A 26,547-nucleotide genomic window follows, 5' to 3' on the forward strand; every position below is an offset into this window, starting at 1 on the left:
CATTGTGGCATTTTGGGTAGTGAACCAGTAGATAGGAGCTCTGTTTGTCTCTAATTTTTTTTTTAAATGTTAGAGCTTAGCACTGTTACACATAAACAAAAAAGAAACAAAGAAAAAAAAAGGAGAAAGAACAGAAGAAAGGACAGGAAAGAAAGACAAGCTGGGAGAGCTGTACAGTAGCGAGCAAGGAGAAAAATGCCAGAGCGGAGCTCGGATCGACAGCAGCCAAGTCACGTAGAAACTGAGAAATGCTAAAAACAACATCAGTCTAATACCCCAAAATCAACTAGAAGAAAACCCAAGACTGCATTTTAAAAATTTCTCTCAATTGTCTGTCTCCATATCTAGGCTAATGCTGACTCCCAGACTTACTGAGCCTGAGTGTATACATCAGGGTGCCGCACGTTGCTTAGAAGGTTCTTGCTGCTACCTGTACACTCCCCATGCAAGGTCACATCAAAGGCACCATGTTTACAACAGCCAAAGCCACAGAAAGTAAAGCCCTTCCCATGACCAGCTTCTGTGCCAGCTCTATGGTAAATGACTCCCATCTGACCCTCAGTCTCATCTCCAGAAAAGGGAAGGAACAGGTTGGAAATGGCCTGCAGAGTCTGGGGAGGTCCCTCAAGTCTGTGAACCCAAGTGTGCAAAGCGAGGATGTAAGTTGCATGGCTAATTTGTTATTAACTTTTTAATAGGAATGATTTTAGACATTCGCAGAAGAGGGGAAAATATATAACGATGCTCTTTGTGGCCATTTCAATCTGCAGAATATACCGGCGTTGCGTGAGGCACTGGCTTGCCTTGCTTCCCTTCCCAGGCAGCTTTTGCTCTGACGGTCTGCTCTGTGTCTATGTGGGGGAAGAAACACGCTTCATTCTACTGTGTTTTCCTTCTGCAGCACAACGCCAAGGGCAAGCCGCTTTTCCTCACCCTGTGTATGCAGGAAGGGGCGAGCCGCCCGCTGCACTTGACCGGGAACTCAGGGACATCAGCTGCCAGGCCCCTCTGCAACGTGCAGTGCTGCTCTGAAGAAGCGATTTCTCCTGAAGTGTTGGTGCCAGTTAGATCAATTGCTCTCACAATTCCCAGGGAGTGAATGTGCAATGCTCTCGCTGATTGATTGACTTAACACCAGCCAATTAGAGCTTAAACTGTCTAATTAAGCTGGGGATGGAGCCATCAACGCGCTGAATTCCGAGGCCTGTTAACTTTACCTAAACAATAGAATGAGGTCAGGTGCGTATTATCGTCAGAAAGAACTAGAAAAACTGGAGTAAAACACTTTGCAAATAGGAAGCACTCGGGAACACTAAAAAGGATAAGCAAATGATGTCTGGGCTGGAAAAAAGTAAAAGCCTGTACAAAATTCATACACAACCTTTTTTTAGTATCTTCACTCAAACATACATACTTCTGAATTCACTTTCTATTGAATAACACAGAGCTAAATTGTGCATCATTACATAGGTCCTCACCTCAAATGTATTTCAGTTTTCTGCAATTACTACTGAATAGTGTTGTTGACTACATTGAAACTATGGACACTTCTTTTACACCAGTTTAGCCACAGTTCACAATTAACTTGTGCTTCTTCCTCAACTCTTGCAACAAAATGATAACCACTCCCCATTTTTCTCTCCTCTAAGAACAATAAAACTGCTCACTTCAGACACAAGATGATTCCCGTTCTCTTTTTGGAGGACAAATGATAGAAAATATTTACTGAATTGCTTTAAAAATCAGATAGCTCATTTCTGAAAAGATTAAAGTTGCCCCTCCTCTTTTATTGCTGTGAAAATAGCAACTGTAAAAAAAAAATTCAATACAGGCAAAGAGATGCTGGAATCTGATTTACTTAGCCAAGCACAAATGTTTTACCAATGCCACCACACACGTAGACACAATCCTCGTCTGTCCCTAAAGCTACGGCTGCATTGGCCGCTGGGATAATATTTAGCAAAGAGGCATTTTAAGAAAGTCAGCACAAGAGAGAGAGAGAAAAAAAAAATCTCAGGTATGTGTATGTGATTAATCATAATTAAGGCAGCTCTGACAGCTTCTTGGCAAGAGAGACGATGAGTTTCTTTCTCTGACATCCAAATCCTGAAGGAATACTTGCTGTTTCATTATCAACTGCGCTGGTCTTTACACCTGTAATATCCACTTGGAGAATATGAGGTCTTAGAGAAACCTGAGCTCCGACAATTATTGTTTGCCTACCGCTGACACAAGGTAGGGTATAACCTAAGCTGGGATCTTACGGAGATAAAGAGCAGGGAACCACAGTGGGGTTAAAATGTGACTTCCAGAAAACCATGCAGCCTGCCCCATCATGCATTTCCCCTTAAGGGTCATCCTTCAGGGTTGTTGGTTTTTGCCTGTGCAGGTGGCTCTGCACTTTTGATTTCCCATTAAATTGGAAAGGGAGCACTTGGTCCCCACTGCAATGGCATCCTCAGATAAGATGTTGAAAAATGGGAAATGGATCCATTTCAAGAGACAGACTCATTTTAATAAAACCAAACAAGAGAATCACTTCCATTTAATCACACTCCATTTCATTAATGCACTTTCTGAAATAACACCATTTTGGAAAGCCTCTTACAATGCCTCTACCCCAGAGGAAGCAACACCGGATATGGGTTTGATGCTTTTGAGGGGATTTCAAGGAATTTATTCTGATCATCCGCTGACCACAAACTTCAGGCGAGTTTCTCTCAGGCCCAGCAGGGAAATGTGGCCTGTTAGGTGGAGAGCTCACTTCTCCCTTCTCGCTGTTTTCTTTCACAGAAAACATGGACTTCGCCTATTTTGGCACCTATTTAATGCTGTAGTCTGAGATTTGGACAGTTCTCAAACGTGGGGTGTTTGCATTTGGAAAGTGATCACGGCCATTCTCTCATTTCTCTGTCTTGCTCATTCTGCCTTTACATGTGTTCTGTCACCTACTCTTTGTCACCACTTCTCCCTCACGCCCTGTCTCCTTGTGTTTATCTCTCTCTGTGCCTCTATCCTTCTCTCGTTCGGTTTTCTTCTCTCCCTGTCCATTCTTACCTCTGTTTCTGGTTTCTCGCTATGCCTCGAAACCCCAGAGCTTCCTCTAGGAAGAAAATATTCACCAGGAGTTCTAATCCTCTGTAACCCATGGCTATTTCCTCTCCAGGGGAAGTGGTGGAAGGGGTCTGGCTAATTTGTTAGAAAGCCATTTTATTAAAAAGAACAATAGTGTACTTTCCACCCACTGATCAGAAAAAAGAGAATTGCATTTAATGGAAGTTATTCCAAGGGATTTTCAATGCAGCATGATGTTTAAAAGCAAAAAGTTGGGTCTGCCATTGTGATACAGACAGTTGAGTCACCAAATGCAACACTGGCATCTCACATATGTGCTGCTTCCAATCCAGCTCCCTGCTAATGTGCCCGATGGCCTAATGACAGAAAACGGCTCAAGTGCTTGGGCCCCTGCACCCATGTGGGATACTTGGATGGAGCTCCTGGCTCCTGGCTTCCACCTGACCCAGCCCTGGCCATTGTGGCCATTTGGGGAGTAAACCAGTGATGAAAGATCCCTCTTTCTGGATCTTTCCCTCTCTCTCTTCTGTAACTTTGCTTTTCAAATAAATAAACCTTTGGGGAAAAAAAGCAAAACATTACAAGGCAAAGAAAACATGTACCATATTACCAAGGGAATAAACACAGCAAAGGTAACGCTTCTTCCTCAATGGAACCAAAACCTGAATTAACAGTCAGGAAAAAGCAAGATGAGTGGCCAAAGGATGCAGTCTCAGGAGAGCAGCCACGCAGCTCCAAAGCTCTATAGTGGTAGCAAGAGTGTCTCCAGAGCAGAGCTTCTTAGGGTCTCCAATTGCAACACCAGTTAGAAGAGCCCACACGTTATCCACCAGGTTGGAAAAGGTAGGGCAGGAAGAGGACCACGGATTTTGTTTCCGTTGTACTGGTGAACTCAAAGGAAATCCGATTTTAAATCATGACTCAATTTTTGGCTTAAATTTGTCCATAGCAAACTAGAAGTAGAACGTGATGCTCTGGCGTTGGAAGGGACCTCAAGGGGAAGCAAACAAGCTCACCGCCTTCCTTACGACAGCACTGCCCCCAGTGCAAGCAGTGATTCATGAACAAGTAGTTGCTGCCTCTACTACATGTTGTGACTATAACATATTTTTAAATATTGTCTCCAAACTGTTAAAACCGCCACCTCTGCTGATTTGGGGTTTTATTGTCTATTCATGGCTGTATCTCATCTTAGTGAGGGCCCTGGGGATTTAGCAATTAGCATGGATACAGCAGTTTTGTAATCAAAAGTAATTAATGGCATCAAAACACAGTCTTGCCTGTTTCTGAGGACTTGTTACACACATTCAGGTCTTGTTTTTTAAATGAGCACTTTATTCCTGTTAGAAAAATTATCTGCTACAAAATTCTATTTAGATAGAAAATACTTTAACATATTGACATGACTGAAATGATGTTGGAAAGCTTACTCTGTATACCAACTGGCAATAAATTCTTAATCCACTAGTCATTAATAATTATAAACACAAAAGAAATACCAAAGTTGCTCTTGGGTATCATATATATATATATATATATATATATATATATATGAGTGAACCTCAAAAGTTCACAGAAATGGAATTAAATATTAGTTTATTTTGGTAAAGTTTTGAAACCCAGAATATTTGCATAATGTGCACTTCTCATAAACTTTTTGAAGACCTTTGTGCGATACCTGGTACAGGCACTTACAGTCTTCCTTTAAGAAAAAGTAAAATTATAAAATAGGGGTTCTGTCAAGTGGAAATTTAAGAAAAATTATGGCTTCTTTTTTTCTTTTGGAGATCTCATTTAAATACTGCTGAGGATAGGAAAAGAGGGAGATACTTTATTCTAAGTGTTCCATTTGCAGATGAAAATATTCCCGAGTTCCTCATAGGAAAACAGAAGGACGTGTGGTTTCTGTGAAAACAGGTAAATGAAACTCCTATCTGAGGACTTCAGGTTCCCCTTACCAACCACGGATGAGCTGGTCTTTGATGATGTTGATCCTGCTTTCCTATCAGTAGGGGATGGGGAGTGGGGGTGAGGAAAGGGTCGTGTGTTTCCAAAAAGCCCAGACTCCCCCTCCCAAGGAGGACTTTATTTTGTACCTGATTTTCTATGAAAATGCCCCCAGTTTCAGACACACTGAAGCCCAGCACACATAAAGCCTTTAGTCCTCCACATCTGTAACTCATTTCCATTTCTTAAAAAATTGATGATGTTTGCTTTCATGCCCACATCTCCCCGAGCACAGGAGATGCTCGCTTCTGGCAGCTTGGTACCATTTAGAAAGCTAACACTTGGACATTTACAGTGAACTGAAAGTGAGAAGACAGCAGTGCCTGACAACTGCAGAAGTGAGAAACTTGCAGGAAGCTCTTCTGGAAGCTTCCTGCATGCCTACCACGTCCATTCTAGTGTCAGACATCAAGACTGGGCAACTGGAACAGACCTCTGACATCATCTGCCAATCTTCATGACCAAATGTAGTGGGGTTGGCGCTGAGGCCTAGTGGGTAAAGCTGCTGCCTGCAGTGCCAGCATCCCATATGGCTGCCAGGTTCAAGACCCAGCTGCTCCACTTCCGATCCAGCTCTCTGCTATGGCCTGGGAAAGCAGTAGAAGATGGCCCAAGTCCATGGACCGCTGCATCCACATCAGAGACCCAGAAGAAACTCCTGGCTCAAGGCTTCAGACTGGCACAGCTCCCCCTGTTGCAGCCAGTTGGGGAGTGAACTAGCAGATTGAAGATCCCCCCTCACCCCCGCCTCTCCTTCTCTGTGTAACTCTTTCAAGTAAATAAATAAAAATAAATCTTTAAAAAAAAAGACCAAATGCAGTGTTCAGTCAAGGATGTAAAGTCCCTTTACTGGAGGATTATGAAAATATGCTAGCTGGAAATAATACTTATTTTTAAGTGTACTTTATTTTAATCAGATTTGCATACTGCTTTGTGCTCAAGGAATAGTTGAGAATAAGTTTTGAAGTTCAAAGTGAGGGAGACTCATGTTAAAAGATCCAGGGACTCAGAGGTCCTTTCTCTGATTGAAGGATTGGGAAATGTGGCAATGAGCGTGTTGATCCCTTACAGAAAACCAGAAGGTGTATTTCTTAGCCCAGCCACATGACTTTCTATCAAAAACAGGGCATTGCATCTCATCTAGGTTGAAGGCACCATCGGTGAAAAGTGGCATTGGCTGGCCAACTCATATTTGTACTTCCCTTATATCTACATGAAATAAGCATCCTTTGTTCAGGTTCCTTCTAAAAAATTTCACACTTAGATATTGCCCTGCCATATTTGTTTCAAACTCTTTTTATGAAGGAATAAAACATGACTGATTGGGTGAATAGAGCAGAAGTCACAACAGACCCAGGGGAAAGGGGTGCTACCCACGTGCTCTACCATCAGGAGCTTGAAGAGGAGCCATTTCTTCACACCGTGATACCCAACAGTGGTTGACTCCCCTCCCAAAGGAAGTTCCAGGTACAGTGGTAAGCATACACAGCAGCCTTAGACAAGGGGACTTTCAGAAGCTCTCACAGTTGTTACTTTTAACGGGCTCCCAATATCCTCGTCCTCCTCTTTATCCATGCCTCATTCATCAGTCAATGCGATCTCAAACACAAAATCGAATCATGCCACTGCCAACCAGAAACTCTTAGGTGCCTTCCTTGCACTGTAGCCCCACAGCCCACACAGCCCCTCCCAATAAGTCTTTTTCCCACTCCCCTTGTTCCCTGTGTTGGCCACATTGGTCTTTTTTTTTTTTTTTAAGATTTATTTATTTGAAAGTCAGAGTTACAGAGAGAGAGAAGGAGAGACAGCAAGATATTCCATCCACTGGCTCACTCCCCAGATGGCTCTAACAGCCAGGGCTGAGCCAGGCTGAAGCCAGGAGTTGCATCTGGGTCTCCCACATAGGTACAAGGACCCAAATGCTTGGGCCTTCTGCCACTGCCCTTCTCAGGCCATTAGGAAGAAGCTAGATGAGAAGTGGAACAGCCGGGATTTAAACTGACTCTCAAAGGGATGTTGGTGTCATGAGCAGTGGCTTAATCTTCTATGCCATAATGCCCCTTCTTTCTAATTCTTAAAGGTGCCAGGCTCTGCTGACCTCAGGGTCTCAGCCTATCTCCTTTGCCTGAAATGCTGTTTCTCCTCTGAACTTAGTCAACTCAGTTTTCAGGGCTCAGCGTAAAAGCTCTTCAGCTTTGCCATCCCCAATATAATCTTATTACATCTTTTGTCTTTTATCCCAGTTTCTAAGTGCAAATTCAGTTGCATGTGTATTTATTTCATGTTTCTTATTAGATCGCAAACTTTATGAGCACAGGCATCATTATTTTTTTCTCTTCTAAATTTACCAGCACAAGGCCTTTTATGTAGTAATCAATACTTATTGTGGAATAAATGAGTGGAGACTTCCTGATCCAGATCTCAGGATTTAAAGCTTCCCCCCAAACAAGCTTCATTGCCCTAACTCTTCCCTCCTCTTCTCTACACAGTGTATCTCCCTCTGCCCCACTCTCCCCCACATATCTGCCTCTTTGTTCACACTTAGAGAAATAAACTAAGGGTTGGTGATAAAAAGTTCCTTATGATAATGACCTCTATTCCAGTCTTTTTAACTAGATACTGCATAAAATGTTGTCAATAAGATATACGCAACAGAAGATTTACTGCAAATTTTTGAAGAATCTCTTCGAAAGATTCTATGAGAACACAGCCATGGGTTCAACTTGATTTTGACAAGCACAAAGGATGGAACTGATAAGCTAAACAGCTATCTTGCAAACATTGAAGGAACCAAGAGTTATAAACTATAGGCTTGAAGATGATGCCAATTCACAAAGCAACCATCAGGTTAAAAACAAAGTGTTTTGAATGGAACCGCATGGATCATAAACTGCAGTGGACCAAGCTGAGTTCCCACAGTGTTCTCACACGTTCTGCTTCACCTCTTTCACTCATCCTCACACAATCCCACCCAACTACTCCATTTCCTCTTCCTGCAAGAACCCTCAGACATGAACCCAATGCAATTTTAGAGCTTGTGGCCCTGACCCTTCAAACGTGAAACCAGCAATTTTCTCAAGGTTGGGATTACTACACTGAGAAGAAGAGAGAGTCGGGGCAAATTGTTTCTATCCCCAAAGTAGCCCAAAGCTTCTAACAAAAAGTAGGGTGTTGGATTGAAAATCTGAAGTTTTGACAGAAGGAGATTGCCAGTTGTGTTCTTCTTGGATGTCCTTTTTCTTGCCCAGTAACCCACAATCCTCATTCCTTGTTCAGAGAGATGCTTCACACCTCCAGACCAAGCAACAAGCAGGCTTCCAGTTCTCTGCTGGATCTTGCTTTGGAAGTAGTAGCTAAAAGGAGAAGGGAGAGAGGAGAGAATAGAGAGCCCTCCAGTGAAACTGTTAAGACAGTCACTCATTCATTCATTCAACAGGTTTAGTGAGTTTCTATCAAATTCTTAAACCTCAAAAGATAGGCTAGTGAGCAAAGTACTCCCCACTTCACGGCTTCTACAGAAACTTGTAGAAGAAGCAGCAGACTTTGGATTTTTGAGCTGAATGATTGATAAGAAGAAAGCTGAATAGGTATAAGGAGATAAGAGAGGGCCCTTCCCTGGCCCAGACTGGGAAAGTGCGGAGAGCTGAAGTGGGGGAGGCACACAGGACAGTGCACATGCTGTGTCTAGGAGGGTGAAAGCAGACAGAAACTTAGCTGAGAGGTAGGCAAGGAGCCCAGTGATCAAGTGCCTTCTAAGTCCTTGTTAAGATTTTGGTCTTTATCTGAGGGGGAATTTGAAGTCATTAAACAGTCATGAATAGTAACATTCACGATCCAGTTGAATTTTTAGATCACTTTGCTATGTGGAAATATATTGAAAGAGGCCAAAGAACACAAGAAGGAAGGCCCGTGACAACACTATCTGAGGTCCTATGTTGTAGATCACTGATCATGGGAAAATGAGTTAGAGGGAAGCCATGGCACACATGGGAAGGCAAGTTCATTGGCAGATGCAGCAACTCCAGAGGCTGCTGTCTGCTTTAGGAGAGAGGCAGCAAGCTCACAAACCTGTCACGGTGACAAATGACTTGGCTCGTCCCCCAGTGTCTCCCTACCTGGGCGTTGTCTGGGACCCAACAGTGGTGCCCTTCAGAATGTCTGCAAGTACATAGCAAAGATTCTATCTACAAAGACTCCTAAGGGACAGTAGTCTTTGGCATTAGAGCTCAAAATATTTCCTTTCTCAAGCAAACTGACTTATTTTAGCCCCACAGCTCTGTGAGGCAATCACCAATTATGGTGCCCTTGCTGTGTTGGTGGGAGAAAAACCCAACAAGAAACTTGAGGCCCGGCTTCACCAAATGTACCACACTCCCCCATCTGCCTTCCTGTGGCTAAGCACATCCTCCTCTCAGTTCACCTTTCCTATTTTTATTTTCTCCTGACTTCAATTTTTAATTTTTCTATTGAATGAGTATGTGTCATTAAAAATAATTGTTAGTTATTATTTAATATGATTCTATGGGATATTATTCTTAAAAGAGTTGTGTTTTTTCTAAAAAGATTTATTTATTTATTTGAGAGGCAGAGTTACAAAGAGAGAGAGAGAGAGAGAGAGAGAGATCTTTCATCCACTGGTTCACTCCCCAAATGGCCACTATGGCCAGAGCTGGGGTGATTTGAAACCAGGAGCTTCTTCCAGGTCTCCCATGTGGGTGCAGGGGCTCAAGGACTTGGGCCATCTTCCACTGCTTTTTCAGGCCACAGCAGAGAGTTGGATCAGAAATGGAGCAGCCAGGACTCAAACGAGTGCCCATATGGGATTTTTTTTTTGACAGGCAGAGTGGACAGTGAGAGAGAGAGACAGAGAGAAGGTCTTCCTTTGCCATTGGTTCACCCTCCAATGGCCACTGTGGCCAGCGCGCTGCGGCCTGCACACCGCGCTGATCCGATGGCAGGAGCCAGGTACTTCTCCTGGTCTCCCATGGGGTGCAGGGCCCAAGCACTTGGGCCATCCTCCACTGCACTCCCTGGCCACAGCAGAGAGCTGGCCTGGAAGAGGGGCAACCGGGACAGAATCCGGCACCCCGACCGGGACTAGAACCCGGTGTGCCGGCGCCACAAGGCGGAGGATTAGCCTAGTGAGCTGTGGCGCCAGCCTGGGATTTTAATTCAGCAGGCAGAGGCTTAACCTTCTATTCCACAGCACCGGCTCCCATGAGTTGTGATTTAATACTTACTTAAATATACTCATTTGTTGCAAAAATGTTGTGAAATACAGAAACTATCAAAGAAGAAAATATAAATAATCTATCATGTAGACATGGAATAAAACTGTAATTTTGGTAGTTAGTGCTCTAATCATATTTCTATACCTATGTATATTCTTATCTACCATGGTCTCATTTTTCCATAGCAAATCATGGGTCTATGTGCTTGTGATTATGCATTTGTGTAAGACCAAGGAATAATGACATAACTGGAAAGGAAGAGAGGAGAGGAGAGGAGAAAGGAAGGAAAGAAAGAAGGATGATTTTTCCTGCATTTGAGTGACAGATGATTTAAATCCTAGGCTGTTTCTTTGACAATGTCAAAATTGTTTCTTTCCAACTACTTCTATCAATAAATAAAACTCCTGCTCGCTCAATCTGCAGCAATTGTTTGGCCAAGTGATGAATGATGATGTAGAGGTTATGAGATTCCAGTCTTTCCATCTTCAGTCCTGAGAGTATTCAAGTTGATGGAAGACTGACCATAGGTAAAAGTAAACACTCCCTATGGTCATGTCACCTGCTACCAGACTGTACAGCACATTATATTCTAAATTGTTTATAGAGCAAAACTAGATTGCCAGTGGAAATGAAAAATATCTTCACTTTCTTGTTTCTGGTGGTAATCTGTAAAAAAGCAGATGATCAAGGCCTGGTTTTTTGTGGAGTTGTGTTGTGAATTGCAAACTAACTGGAATCCAGTTCCCAAAAGGAAGGTATGGTCAAGAACTACAACCATTGGCATGACCTATCTCAGGCAGGCTGCAGCAGGATCACTTAGGACAGATGCCACGTGGAATTTGAGCAGTAAAAACCCATGATCAACTTGCCCTTCAATAAGATGCTCAACCTTGCTCAACTCTCTCCTCTGATAACCCTTGAGACTATCCAAAAAATGCAAATATGTAAGAGTATATTTAATCTACCTGGTTTCACTTTAACCACATCTATGTCACTGTTCTGTACTGAAACCCATAAAAACTTGTGGCAGCTCTGCCATGCCTCAATTCTACTCAGAAGAATATACTTAGGACTTCTCAGTATTTCTGAGCCATATTAAGGAGGAAGGACAAAGTGCTCACTTCCAGGGCTCTACCACTTGAATTCTGCTCCTTTCTCTTCCTCCATTTATTCATCTGCTAAATAGGCTCAACACTTTGAGGGTTTCCATGGAGATGGATATAGTGCTTACAAACTAAGTAACTCAGTAGCATAATGGCTTATATGTGGAAAACATTACATTCTAAATTTGATTCCCTAACACCAATAGAATAAGCTCAGAAAAGATAACTTTATGTCAATATTAATTAAGTCTATTATAAGACTTTCACTGAGCATGTAATCTACACCAGTCACTATTCCAGACACAGGAAAATCCAAAGAAGAGACATGAACCCATCCTCATGAATCTCCCAGTTTATCAGATACCTCACAAACACTACTTGTGTGGAATATCCTGATTTTTTTTTTGAAAATAGAGAGCAAGTGAATTTTTTTTAAGATTTATTTATTTGAAAGGCAGAGTTACATACAGAGAGAGGGAGAGACAGAGAAAGAAATTTTCCATCTGCTGGTTCACTCCCCACATGGCCACTATGGTCGGAGCTGGGCTGATCCGAAGCCAGGGACCAGGAGCCTCTTCTGGGTCTCCCAAGCGGGGACGAAGTACTTGGGCCATCCTCCACTGCCTTGCCAGGCACATTTGCAAAGAATTGGATTGGAAGTGGAACAGCAGGAACTTGAACCAGTACCCATATGTTATGTCAGCATTGCAGACAGCAGCTTTACCAGCTACACCTCAAATATTCTGAATTTTAAAAATAACATAGTTTTATTTTAAAAATTGAATGTTTACTTGAACTTAAACATACACTTATATTTGGGTCTGTGTTGTGGTATAGTGGGTAAAGCCACCATCTATGATGTTTGCGTTTCATATGGGCACAAGTCAGAGTCCTGGCTGCTTTGCTTCCAATCCAGCTCCCTGGTAATGTGCCTGGGAAACTAGCAGAAAATGGCCCAAGTGCTTGGGTCCCTGACACTCACATAGGAAGACCTGGATGAAGCTCCCAGCCCTGGCCATTGCAGCCATTTGGGGAGTAAACCAGCAGATGGAAGTCTCTCTCACTCACTCTCTGTCTCTGTCTCTCTGTCTGTCTCTCTCTCTCTCTCTCTCTCTCTATATATATATATATATATATATGCCTTTCAAATAAATAAATCATATTTATACATACACATACATATACAATGAAGCCTTTAAAATTTCATTATCTTTTGATCATGGGATAAACAGTGATCTAGTTGAATCTGTACACGGATACTTTCATGAGTACCTGTTCAACTCATACCTCCTTGTCTACACACACACACACACACACATACATATACATGTACACATTCAAAAGACACAACCCTTTAAGAGGATTAAAGAAAGAAGACAGTAGGATAGAGGATTTCAGAAGAAAACTTGAAAATTAGAAGTCGTTAGTGAATATAATAAAAATTACTAAGCCACATCTAATAACTAAAATGAAAAATTCAAATAATTATTTTAACAGAAGATTATACACAGTTAAAGAAAAAACTAGAGAACGGAAAAGTTGTTTGCACACACACAAAAAGACTAAAGTTCTGATTTAGAGAAACATAGAAAAATACAAAAAATTTATGTGCAAGAATTTAATGTATGAAATTATAAAATGACAGACAAGAAGACCTTGATGTAAATGATTATAGAGGGAAAACTCCATTTCATAAACATGTCACTTCTTACCCAATTAATCCCAAAATACAATGCAATTTCAATCAAAGCCCCAATGGGGGTGTATGTGTATATGTGTGTGTGTTTGTATGTGTGTGTATCTATTTGACAAGCTGACTCTAAAACCCATGTAGAAAGAAAGGACTATGAAACAACTGAGACATCTATAAAGAGTAAGGACCAGAAGAACTTACTTTTCCAGCTTTGAAGACTTACTATAAATCCACAGGCACTTAAAAGCATGCTATGGCTCAGGGACGTATAAACTGAGCCCAGCCTATGTAGATGGGAACACTGGAAGCGTACCTAACCAGTGAGGAAAGAAAGGACCAGTCAGCAAATGGTGTTAGTTTACTCACCAGTTACTCACCTGGAAAATACATATTCACATCATAACATGATATTGTACACAAAAATAAATTTTAAGTGCATCGAAGATTAAATGTGGAAAGAAAATCTGAAACATTTAGAAAATAACATAGAGGAGAGACCATGGCATAGGAGGAATTTTTCAAAGACACAAAAAAGTAAATATACTGGAAAAGACTGACGAATTTGAGTGCATTAAAGCTTGTATCTGGGGCCAGAGTTGTGGCACTGTGGGTCAACTTGCCACTCATGACACCAGCATCCCATATCAGAGGACTGATTCAAGCCTTGGCTGCTCAGCTTCTAATCCAACTCCCTGGTGATGCACCTGGAAAAGCAGCAGAGGATGGCCCTGGTACAAGGGCCTCTGTCACCCACATGGAAGACCTGTATGGAGTTCTTGGCTCTTGACTTCAACCAGCATTGAAGCCATCTGGGGAGCGAACCAGCAGATGGAAGATCTGTTTCTTACTCTGTATACCTCTGCCTCTTTCTCTCTCCTCTTGCCTTTCAAATAAATAAAACAAATCCTTTTTAAAAACAAAAACTTACACCTAACAAAAAAATCATGAACAAGATTAACTGTCAAAACCACAGACTGAAAAAAAAATCCTACAATGCACAGAACCAATAATATAGGAAACCACAACATATAAAAAACTTCTACAAATCAAAAAGGAAAAAATACACAAAAGAAAACTAAGCAAATGATATGAACAATTGATTCACAAAGGGTCTTAAATGGCCAAAACATAAGAAATCCAGCCTCAGCAATGATCAGGAAACATAAATGAAAACAGCAACGGATTATCAATTCATACTGTCGGAAAGTTAAAATGCTTCCAAGAGCCTGACAATGTCACATGCAGAGAATGATGCAAGGTGCCAGGAGCTCTCATTTCTCCTGAGTAGGAACATGAATACACATGGCTCTTCAGAACAGTTCGGCAACAGCGAACAAAGTTGGACACGTACATATCCTATAAACAAATGTTGCCATTTCTTGGTAAAGAAGGATAATACAAGCCCTTATCAGGTTGACTATGTGCCAAGCCCTATTTTATATATTTATTCATTTAATCCTTACAGCAACTCCATGTGGAAGGTATTCAGGGCACACAGGAGCAAAGTGATTTGTCCAAAATCATGTAGCTAGGTAGTGGTACAGCTAAAAGGGAAAGTCAGCAACCTGGCATCACAGCTCCTGCTTAGTCATATGATGCTCTCTTCTCTATCCTTTCTACACCTGTGAGTAAACAGACACATACTGTGATATTTACTCAGCACTTTTGGAGCCATAAAAAAAAAAATTGGAGACACTACCATCAAGAGGAAAATGAAAATAAAATGTGGTATCTTCATTAAATGGAATAGTGCATAGATATTAAAATGAATAAATTAGACTAACACGTGTCAATAAAGATAAATTGAAAACTTCAATGTTGAGTGATGAAGGAAGGTAACAGAAAGATTACCACAGTATAACAACTATGAGCTAAAATTTGCTGCCATCCATAACTATTGCATCAGAGAGAATTATTCTAATGCTAGTGATACTCAAGCTTCAGGGTCCCTTATTTGTGCTCTTCCAAAGCTATTGAGAGGGGCCCTGCCAGTGTGTTTGATCACGTTTGGAAAAATTTATTTAAGTAAGTAATTCATGGTTAAAACAATTGTCTCTTCCCACAGCAACTTCACCAAATGTCTCCCTTCATACAGGTAGCATTGGAGTGACCATGGACAATTTTTCAAATCTGATTCAGGAGAACTTAAGTTGGGCACACATTTAGTTTAGGTTTTGTGAGATGTGTTCATTGTCTCACAGGAGTTGCTCCTAGGAATATTTCTTCTGCCTGCCATGTTGACCCACAGGATGGTGTCATCCAAAGGTACACAGCCCAAGAAAAGATCAAGACTTAAATGTGGGCCCGCGCTGCGGCTCACTAGGCTAATCCTCCGTCTCGCGGCGCCGGCACACCGGGTTCTAGTCCCGGTCGGGGCGCTGGATTCTGTCCCAGTTGCCCCTCTTCCAGGCCAGCTCTCTGCTGTGGCCCGGGAGTGCAGTGGAGGATGGCCCAAGTGCTTGGGCCCTGCACCCCATGGGAGACCAGGATAAGCACCTGGCTCCTGCCATCAGATCAGTGCAGAGTGCCGGCTGCAGCGGCCATTGGAGGGTGAACCAATGGCAAAGGAAGACCTTTCTCTCTGTCTCTCTCTCTCACTGTCCACTCTGCCTGTGGAAAAAAAAAAAAAAAGACTTAAATGTGTCCTATTTGGCATTGGATTGTGAAAGAGTTGAAAACAAACAAAGTGAAACAAAGTTTTAAGTGCATGGAATTAGAAGTTGTTCTCTGAAAAAGCAACAATCAACAAAGTAAAGAAACAACCCACAGAACAGGAGAAAATACTACAAGCTATACATCTGACAATGGGTTAATATCCAGAATATATAAAAACTCAAACTCAATAGTAAAACAAAACAAAACAAAACAAAAAACCCTAATAATCTCATTTTAAATAGCAGTCCAGCTACACAGGCATTTATTTCTCTAGGAAAGACATATGAATGGCCAACAGGTACATGAAAAAATACTCAGCATCACTATTTATCAGGGAAATGCGAATCAAAAGCACAATGAGCCATCGCTTTACTCCTAGAAAATTGGCTATTATCAAAAAGACAAAAGATAACAAGTACTGGTGAGGACGTGGAGAAAAGGAACCCCATACGCTGTGGTTAGGAATTTAAATTAATATAGTCATTGGGGAAAACAGTAGGGAGATTCCTCAAAAAACTAAAAATGTAATTGCCACACGACCCAGCAATCCCATGCCCAGGTATGTTCCCCACGGAAATACAATTCATCTGTTGAAGAGTCATCTGCACCCTACGTTTACTGTAGCATTCTGCATAATATACAAGACACGAAAATAACCTACGTGTCCAGTGTGGCACACATCCACAATGAAATACTATTCAGGCGTAAAGAGGATGAAATGTCATCTTTCCAACAACATGGAGAGAATTGTAGGTCGTTATGTCAAGTGAAGTAAGCCAAGACAGACACACAAATATTTAATCTCATGTGTAGTGTAAAGAGTCAGTGAGCTCAGAGATGGTGCTCAGCAGAGCCTGAGGAAGGAAGTGGGGAGGGAGCAATGAGGAAAGGTTGGTCGCTAAGCATTGGGTTACAGCTAGATAGGAGCCGGAACTTTTTGGGGTTCTACTGCACAGTAGGGTGACCATGGATCATACTGTATATATAAATACTGTGTACTTCTCTATTTTAATAAACCTAAAAGATAGAATTTGAATCTTTTCATTATAAAGAACTGTTAAATGCTTGAAATGATAAATAAGTTTACTGATTGGATGTTACACAATACCACACAGTATCCCAATATACACAATTTTTATGTCCGTTAAAAATTTCTCTAAAAGTTCAAGAAACACTCATTTAGAAAAATAAATAACCATGAGAGAACTTCAAAACTACACAGGAAAAATGGAATTAAAAGATAAAGTTTAATGAGGTACAAAAAATTTTGAAATCTATGCAGTTTTTCAAAGTATACATTTTCCATGAACTTCTTTAGATCCTTCAATATAAAATATGATATTAAATTATTTCATAAAAAGTAAAATGTATGCAGCTGAAAAACTAGAGAAAAAGTATGAGAGATATACCAGATAGGGAAATAACAACCTTACCTTGCAAATTTTTGTGATATTCATGAGTTTCTAAAATGTGTAATCTGTTATAATTTCTTTTCTCATTATAAATAAATATACACTTTCAGAGACTGGTAGGCACAGCTGGGACTTTCCCTTGATGGCTATAAATATTTATGATTTAAATATAGTAAAAGGAAAGAACATGTGTGAGAAGAATACACAGCGACTGTGGGATGCGTTTACCTTAGGAATGGGAAGAGGGACCTGGGTGGTAGGCATGGGTACTTCCTTGTGTTCACTGCATTTCACATACTCAGTATTAAAATCCCTGTGTGTGGGTAAGCATCAGGCTAAATCAGAGATTTAATTTTGAAGAAGATGGGTGGGATAAGATTTGGCTCATTCTGTAAATCGGGTATCTTACCTCATTTTTATGAAATGGTTGTAGTTACAGTAAGTGAGACAATAGGTAAGAGAGTTTTGCACATTATGAAATACTGTGAAGCACTACATAGTTGGCAAAATGACAATCAGCACATGTGCAAGGATATTAATAAGAAGATCAATACTATTATCTGATTTTTACTGAATGTTCATGGTATATCATCTATGCACCTATGTGACTTACCTGCATTTATCTGATTTACTACCCCCAATAAGCCTAGGAAGGGGAACTATTATAACAGGTTTAATGTCCCTTATCCAAAATGCTTGGGACCAGGAGTGGTTCAGGTTTCAGAGTTTTTCAGATCTTGGGAAATTCATATACATTTTACTGGTTGAGTCTCCTTAATGCAAAAATCCAAAATCCAAATGCTCCAAAACCCTAAACTTTTTGAGCATCATGGCTTCCATCAAAAGCTTCAGAGTTAAGGTTTTTGGATTAAAGATATTCAACTTGTACTACTGTTTTATTTATCAGGTCAAATATATAAGTTTTGGATGGGCTCATAGAATATTTATATTTATTTAATATCTGTCAATATTTAAGCAAATGAGTCAGTTGTCTGTCTTAATTCATTGAAAAACTATCAGTTCAGTTTATGATGTTATACTGTTACTCAACACAAATCATAATAAATTTCAATTTGGATTCTGGGGAGTAATATGGAATAAAGTATGTAAGCTTTTAGTCTCTCATCTATACTCTAATCCTGATCCCATACAATTTTTTTGTAAAATAAAAACTTAGGGTGAGTGTTTAGCCTAGTGGTTAAGCCTCTGGTTAAGATGCATGCATCCCAATTCAGAGTGCCTGTTGGAGTCCTGGCTTTGCTCCTGATTCCAGTTTCCTGCCACTGTGAACCCTAAGTAGCACCAGATGATGGCTTGAATAGCTGGGATCCTGACACTTATATATATAAGACCTAGACTCAGCCCTGGCTCCCGGCTTCAGCCACCAACCTGGGGCCCATTATGGGCATTTGGGGGAGTGAACCAGCAGATAGGGGTTCTCTCTCTCCCTTCCACCTTCTCTCCCTCTTTCTATCTCTCAAATATAAAAAATAAAATAAAAATTCAGTGAACTCAGATTTCTGATTTATGGAACTCAATAGCTGCATTTTCACATTTGTCTACAGATTGCCTCATTTGCTGAGAGCATCATAAAATGTCATACCTATCAGGAATTTTCAGCAGTCAGGAGTCACCCAGTCCCCCCAGTGCTGTGCATTCAACAGCCATCTTTGCATCAAGTGGGAACCATGTGTCACAAAGTGCTGACTGAAAGGAAAAGACAGTCTCCTGCCCTCACCACACTCCTAAACTAAATCTCAACCAGCTAATCAAAGAATAAGTAGTGGTGCAAGGCACAGAGAATTCTAAAAATAAAATGAAGCGGGCAGATATTTGGGTCAATGCAAAAAAAAAAAAAAATCACCAGACCAGATTCTTCACAGACCATACTGTTTCATTCCTAAACGGATCCAGAGCCCAATCAATAATTTCACGATCAATAACTTGAACCAGGAGCAGGAGCTTTGCAAGATCACACTGTGGTCCCATATGGAAGGGTGACAAGGCTCTTTGGTAAAGCAAATGGCAAAAAAGAGTTGGACAGAAAATTTCCTGCTGGAACGACTTGGAAGCGTGCAGAGCTTCAGCCACGGGCCCCTGATGATGGAGCTTTTGCTGCTGAACATGAAGATGATTTCAGCACCCTACAATTATGTGCCTAATTAAAATTAAGAAATTAGAACACAGTTAAAAGGAATAATATTTTGCTCACAGCTAATTTCATTAAAGTATTAATGAACAGGACTCTCTTTATGGCCAGAGGGCTACCACTTTCTACAGAGTTCTGCCATGCGAGCTGATTTATTCATGCATGAAAAACAATCCAATGAGAAATGAGGGAGCTGAGAACTGCTGGTCCTAATTAAAATATTTAAAACACCATGTCTATTTTCTTCCATCTAGCCAAATACCTAAGCTTGAGCCAGCATGGTGCCAATTAACATGGAAAAAGCAAACACAAACACCCATGGTTTCTGATTAAAGTGCACATTATTGTACTATGCCATATATTGTTCGGCCCATATATGTAAATGTTTAATTAACCCACGTCTAAATCTCAGCAACATTCGAAAATCGATACTGTAATCCCTAAACAAGTGGCAATCCGTGGCAGGAGACACTTGCTTATTTATCACGTTTTTTTATTCAGACCTAATTTGAAGCTGCCGTGTGCTAGAACTGAAGTGTTTCTTAAGGGAAGGAGCAGGGACGAGAGCCTTTGCTTGACAGACTTCTCTTCAGATGGCAATGAGATTGTTAAGTCGCCAAAGACTTGTGAGAGGAACTAGGTTAGCCTCAGGTGATATGAAATTTTTCATTAATAATGCAAGGGAAGTCTGGACCGAAACCCATTTGTCAGCCTGGACAGCAATGACAATAACCACACACATGCACAGCCCTCCCTCTTCTCTTTGTTAACCCAAGACCTGTCTGTCTGTTGGAGCAAACTCTAGAGACATCCTCGCATGGGAGCAGGTTGGAGAGAAATGTCTGAAACCCCGAGAAGTCAAAGATTGTAAAACCTTACAAGGATTTGTTGCAACTTTGTCAATATGTTACAAGCAATCTGCAAAGAAGAATGAACATGTCTGGGGCTTCCATGGTTCCCAAGCACTTTCACTTGACTAATTTCTATCTTAATAATCCTGTGAGGCAAGCTAAGCAAGGTTCATCAAAGCTGAGAGCTGTAAACTTGAACCCCCAACTCCAAATCATTACACCAAGCACCATGCTGTATAAAACAGCTACTAATTTTCCAATTACGTAATAAAGGCCCAAGTCTCAAGAAACCTAATGACTACCCATTTACCTACTGAAAAATACTTATCATTTACTTTTGAGCATTTCTTAGGAGGTGGGGAGAGTAAGGATGTGTTCAATGAATTTCTTTCTTTCTGTGGTTTTTCATTGTTTTTAGCAACTAAACTCATGATTTTTAGACCAAGATCTTCAAAACCATTTGCCCAGAGGTTTTAAGATGTTTGTAGTGGGGCTGTCACTGTGGTATAGCAGGTAAAGCCATTGCCTATGACACTGGCTTTACATGTTCAAGTCCCATCTGCTCCATTTCTGATCCAGTTCCCTGCTAATGCACTTGGAAATGAAGCAGAGGATGGCCCAAATGCTTGGGCCCCTGTACCCATGTGGGAGACCTGGAAGAAGTTCCTGGCTCCTGGTTTGGATTGGTCCAGCTCTAGTCACTGCGGCCATTTGATGAGTGACCCAGAAAATGGAAGATTCTCTCTCTCTCTCTCTCTCTCTCTCTCCGCCTCCCTCCCTTTCAAATAAAGCCACCTTTCCCCCCAAACCTAGTCATTCATGAGACACCTATATATTGACACAGATGAAAGTAGAGCCTTTGGATAGAGGTGGCTAACTCCAGAAGCAGCCTGAGAATAGCTTGGAGGATCATGGTGGCTCTTAAACAGCTACAGCAACCAAGATCCAAACACCTAGACCATCTGAGCTGCTTGAATAAGGAGCACCTAAGTAACTTCAGAGCAGACCCTGACTGCAACTGCAGTAACCTTGACCCTGTACCCAGCTCACTTCCCACAGCACCATAGTCTCTCCCTACCTTATGACGCACAGAAAGCTAAAGAGCCACATGGTAGTAAGAGTGTTCTACCTGCAACAATCTAAGAATGTATGGCCAGTAAGCAGGCCAGCCTTATGTACAAACAAGAGGTGAGATCTGGAAGCAAGAGACTTAACAGAGGTTGGTTTCTGCCCTTTGACCATAGGCTCTTTATGTCACCTCCCTGGGCCCCTGGTTTCATATCTAAAAATGGTGTTCATATCCCACAGAACTGATGAAGAAATGAATAGGAATTCATGATCATGCCATTACAAAAATACTTTATCACATTGCACAGTAATAGCTTCCTTGTCTATTTCTGCCACTAGACTCTGAGCAATGTTCCAAGATGTCTGTGTTTAATGACCTATTTATCCTTCGTGTCTGTCCAGAGCTGGCGCTGAATTAGCAGTAGATGATGTTGTTGAATTCATAACAATAATAATAATTGTTAATATATATCAACCCTGTATTTACTAGATATGAACCATAATTCTAGGCATGTGACATTGATTATATAGTCAATCCTTATAATAATCTGAGAAGGCTGATACTATTCTACTCATTGCATGGCTGAAAAACTGAGACAGAGAAAAGGGATGTGGTTGCCCAGGGTTAAAAAGCAAATAAGAGTCGGTGCCGTGGCTCACTTGGTTAATCCTCCGCCTGCATGCCGGCAACCCATATGGGCACCAGGTTCTGGTCCAAGCTGCTTCTCTTTGGTCCAGCTCTCTGCTGTGGCCTGGGAGGGCAGTGGAGGATGGCTCAAGTGCTTGGGCCCCTGCACCCACATGGGAGACCAGGAAGAAGCACCAGGCTCCTGGCTTCAGATTGGCGCAGCACGCCAGCCATGGTGGCCATTTGGGGAGTGAACCAACGGAAGGAAGACCCTTCTCTCTGTCTCTACCTCTCACTGTCTATAACTCTACCTGTCAAAAAAAAAAAAAAGGCAACTAAATTGTAGGGGCCAGCACTGTGGCACAGACTGTGGCACTGGCATCAAATATCGCCACCAGTTCAAGTCCTGGTTGCTCTACTTCTGAGCCAGCTCTCTGCTAATGGGCTTGGGAAAAGAAGCAGAAAATGGCCAAAGAACTTGAGCCCCTGCACCCACGTGGGAGAACTGGAAGAAGCTCCTGGTTCCTGGCTTCGGCCCAGCTCCAGCCACTGAGGCCATTTAGAGAGTGAATCAGTGGATGTAAGATTTCTCCCTTCCTCCCTCTCTAATTCTGCCTTTCAAATAAATAAGTAAGTCTTAAAAATTAAAATAAAGCATGCAGAAAAGATCCATGCTGAGAATGGTCAAACCTGAGCCTGAGCTCCTGATGTTCACGATGTTCTACAAAAGCAGCAAAATGGGGCAAGATACTGAGAACTATCAGTTAGAGAATGAGGCAATGTCAGGTGGGCAAGCACAAGCTATGTTGGGTATGCACTAAGAAACACGAAATGTAATTTCCAGCACGAGTTCTGTTCACATCGACTTCTAACACACAGGAGTTAGGAATGATTACAGAACATTCCTTTTTTCTTGATTTTTTTTTAAAAAATATTTATTTATTTATTTATTTGAGAAGTAGAGTTACAAACAATGAGAGGGAGAGACAGAGAGGAAGGTCTTTCATCTGCTGGTTCACTCCCCAAATGGCCACAATGGCTGGAGCTAAGCAGATCTGAAGCCAGGATCCAGGAGCTTCTTCTGGGTCTCCCACATGGGCACAGGAGTCCAAGGACTTGAGCCATCTTCTACTGCTTTCCCAGGCCACAGCAGAGAGCTGGATCAGAAGAGGAGCAGCCGGGAGTAGAACCAGCACCCATATGGGATGCTGGCGTCGCAGGAAGAGAATTAACCTACTGCACCACAGCAGCAGCCCAAGAACATTCCTTTTTTAAACAATTAATTAATTAATTTGAAAGGCAGATTACAGAGAGGGAGAGGCAGAGACAGAGAGAGATCTTCTATCTACTGGTTCGCTCACCAAATGGCTACAATGGCCAAAGCTGTGCCGATCCAAAGCCAAGAGCTTCTTCTGGGTCTCCCGCATGGGTGTAGGGACCCAAGGACTTGGATCATCTTCTGCTGCTTTCCCAGATGCATTAGCAAGGAGCTAGATCAGAAGTGGAGCAGCAGAGACTTGAACTGGCACCCATATGGAATGTTGGCACTGCAGACAATGGGTTTACCCACTACGCTATAAGCACTGGCCTCTACAGAACTTTTCCAACATTCCCACATTCACTTCTCAGAAAGCCTGCTCCAATATATCTAGAAGAGAAAAGAGTTTTTCTCTTCTAGATATATTGTATGCAACAAATATATAAGTATGCAACAAACGAGAAGAACTGTAAGGAGTGGGCGGGAAACAGGAAAAGTCAGAGCAAGGTTCACAATACACCAGGAACTACCCATGTGACCAAGATCCTCATTGTTCTTATTTATAAATACAGGTACACACCTCCAAAACCACGCTAAACCATGGAGTACATGTGTATCAGGATCACAATGCCGATTGATAGGAGTCAACAGAAAGATGTTTGAATTAATATTTACAAGTATAAGTCAAATCAGTAAGGGTTGAGAGAAACTCAATCATGAAGAAAAGTTACAACCTGCACTTTTCAGGTGGTTTGTTTTTTAAGCTGCCATGGTTGGCACCTCTGTCATAAGCTTAATGATGTTCTGGAAGGACCACTGGTCTAACCCTATGCAATACCCTTCCTGAGCTCTTAGCATTTATGAAGTAATCAGTAACTATGTTTATATAAACAGTCCTCTCTCTGAAGATAAGATGGGTTGCATGATCCTAGAAGCCTAACTTGCAGGTGGTATTGACCGAACCCTTGTCAATGGTTTTCCAGCGATAGAGAAAACTTTAAGGAGAAAGCTAGTATCTCCTCCAGCTCATCTACAACCTACCACATGCCTGAGTTGCTTCAAATCTGAAGTAGTCCCATTGAACACATTTTCTTACCCTGTACCAACATGTAAGTTAGTATTTTAAATATTTGGCATTTTCTCCAAAACAGCCAGTGCAACTGGATTTTTCAAAAGGTTTGTTTGTTTTTAATTCTCTTTCCATAAGCAAGTTTGGTTTTTGAAATTTCACTTTCAAGAAAGAAAAAAATAATTTTAAAAAAGCAACAAAGCAGATCTCCAAGATACAGACTCTGCATTTTTATGCATCTTTAGCCAGGCAAACATTAGTTCTGCCCCAGAACTGCAGCAGCTATTCTGAAGGATGTGAACTTGCTGTTTTCTCCATATGCAGATAGGCTGTTGTCACAGCTCCCCACAGTAATGAACAACTTCTCAATATTTAATCAGCCTGGCACTCCTGTCCCCAGGCACAGAGCACAGACAGTTGGTAGCCAGCTACTAACTGACCATTAAAATACAGAATCTCTCTTTAAAATGTGCTTCACAAATAGGTTACATCACGTGCAGTGGGGAGTGAGTGCCACCCTCTGCAGCGAGATAACCCACTCTTCTGCCTGAAGAGAACTGGCAGGAGCAGGCTAAGTTGGCCTCTCAATATTCAAGCAGGCTACTGGACAATCCTGTTTTGTGACAGAGTTTTTAAAACGGGGGCTTGGGGAAAGATACCCACCAGCAATCGATCTTTTTTGCAGTGTTGTTAGCACTGAAAACTGCCAAACAAGTGAAAACTAGGAAACTAGCCATAAGGTTTTTTGGTGTGTGTGTGTGTTTAAATGTAGAAGAATGAATGTTCCAGAACATTCTGGAACTCGGCTTTTCTGCTATTCTTTTCATGCCCACTTCTTTCTGTGCTGTCTCTGGTGTACTGTGTACACCTAAACATATTACAACAATAATACTCACTAATTGGACCAAGTTGCCATTGATTCAAAAGAATAATATTTGAGCATTTTAGCAGCAGCTTTGTTTTTTTAACCAAAAAATAAAAACTAATGTTAAAGTTATTATGTGGAAATTCAGGAAATTATTAATACAATTAGATGGCTTTGTGAATAACAGAAAAGCTAACATAATGAGTTCTCCATTCTTTTATTGACTATTAACAGAAGATATTTGGTTGTGACTGTAATTCCAGACTAACACAAATAGTCCCATGATCACATTAAACACACAGTTTAGGAGATCTTGAGGGGGCCAACCACAGCTCTTGTTACCCTTCAGTGGTCCTGGCTGCTTTCTTTCTCCCTCAACAATAGGAATTCACGTGGTTGGTCAGCAGCAGTTTTTACAAGGAAACAAGACTTTTTTGGTGTGATCATTTCAAGAAAATGGTTGCAAGGATAATGATGAGATGGACATGGTAAAGAGGTAGGTGCTGGGTGGCTGACTCCCTACAGATGACTGACCATATCAGCCCTTCCAATAGTGTGTGACCCAAACCCACACCCCCACACCCCAGGAAAAATGGAAAACGGCAGCTTCAAGGTTCTTTGGAACATTCTCCAGGAGGTTTAATTCTATACTATTCTACTCTGTTGGAGCCTTAATTCTATTCTATTCTACTTTGTTATATTCTACTCTATTATATTCGAAAGAGAGAGAGAGAGAAAGTGAGCTTCCATCTGTTGGTTCACTCCCCAGTGGCTCACAAAGGCCAGGGTATTGAAGCCAAGGGCAGGAAGATAATCCAGGTCTCTCATATGAGTTCTAAGAACTCAGATACTTGAGCCATTACTTCTGCCTCCCAGTGTATACATTAGCAGTAAACTAGACTCACGAGCTGGAACTGAGACACAGACCCAGGCCCCTCAATGTGGGATGTGGGCATCCTAAGCAATATGCTAAATTCTAGGCCAAATACTTGCCCTGGAGCCTTAATTCTAAAAGTGTTGATGGTTGTAAGCAGTCAAGTAGCAAATGCAGTAAACCTGCTCTAGGTTGTGTCAGGAGACAAAACTAGAGCCATAGATGAAAAGCACACTGAGGCAGATTCAAGAACCTCATGAGAACTTTCTAACAGAATTATATAACACATAATGAGTAGGGTAATGCACAACATAGAGACATTCAAACAGGCTGACCAACTGCCTGTCATGGATTCTATTAGTAGTATCCTGAGAAACAAATTGTCATACTCTTCTCAAAATCTTATGTGAAATCCCAGAACATAACATAAGAACATAAGTAGAAATTATATTGCTCTGGTTGAAGTAGAAGACAGAAAACCTAAAACTCCATTTATTCATCTTGTTTTAACCTACAAGATTCCTCAGACAACCCTGTAGAAGTCCAAGGGAGAGAGCTTAAAAGTCACTGTTGTTGGGCAGATGTTGGTGCAGCAGTTAAAACTGCATT

At 41.4% G+C, this 26,547-nt stretch overlaps 1 long non-coding RNA gene across 2 annotated transcripts in view; it reads right to left on the reverse strand.

Annotated features, from left to right (window-relative positions):
- Positions 1-6,898: 6,898 nt before the first annotated feature.
- Positions 6,899-26,547, reverse strand: part of LOC149123130 (uncharacterized) — a 155,801-nt gene continuing 136,152 nt past the window's right edge. For both annotated transcript variants that reach the window (XR_016218217.1, XR_016218215.1), the window contains 2 exons: positions 13,311-13,422; positions 6,899-8,435 (listed from right to left, as the gene is read on the reverse strand). This is a non-coding gene — a long non-coding RNA (uncharacterized LOC149123130). The remainder of the gene's footprint in view (positions 8,436-13,310; positions 13,423-26,547) is intronic.

The sequence above is a fragment of the Oryctolagus cuniculus genome, chromosome 12 (assembly GCF_051225735.1).
Source record: "Oryctolagus cuniculus isolate XC-2025 breed Fujian yellow rabbit chromosome 12, ASM5122573v1, whole genome shotgun sequence".
In the NCBI taxonomy this organism is placed as follows: domain Eukaryota; kingdom Metazoa; phylum Chordata; class Mammalia; order Lagomorpha; family Leporidae; genus Oryctolagus; species Oryctolagus cuniculus.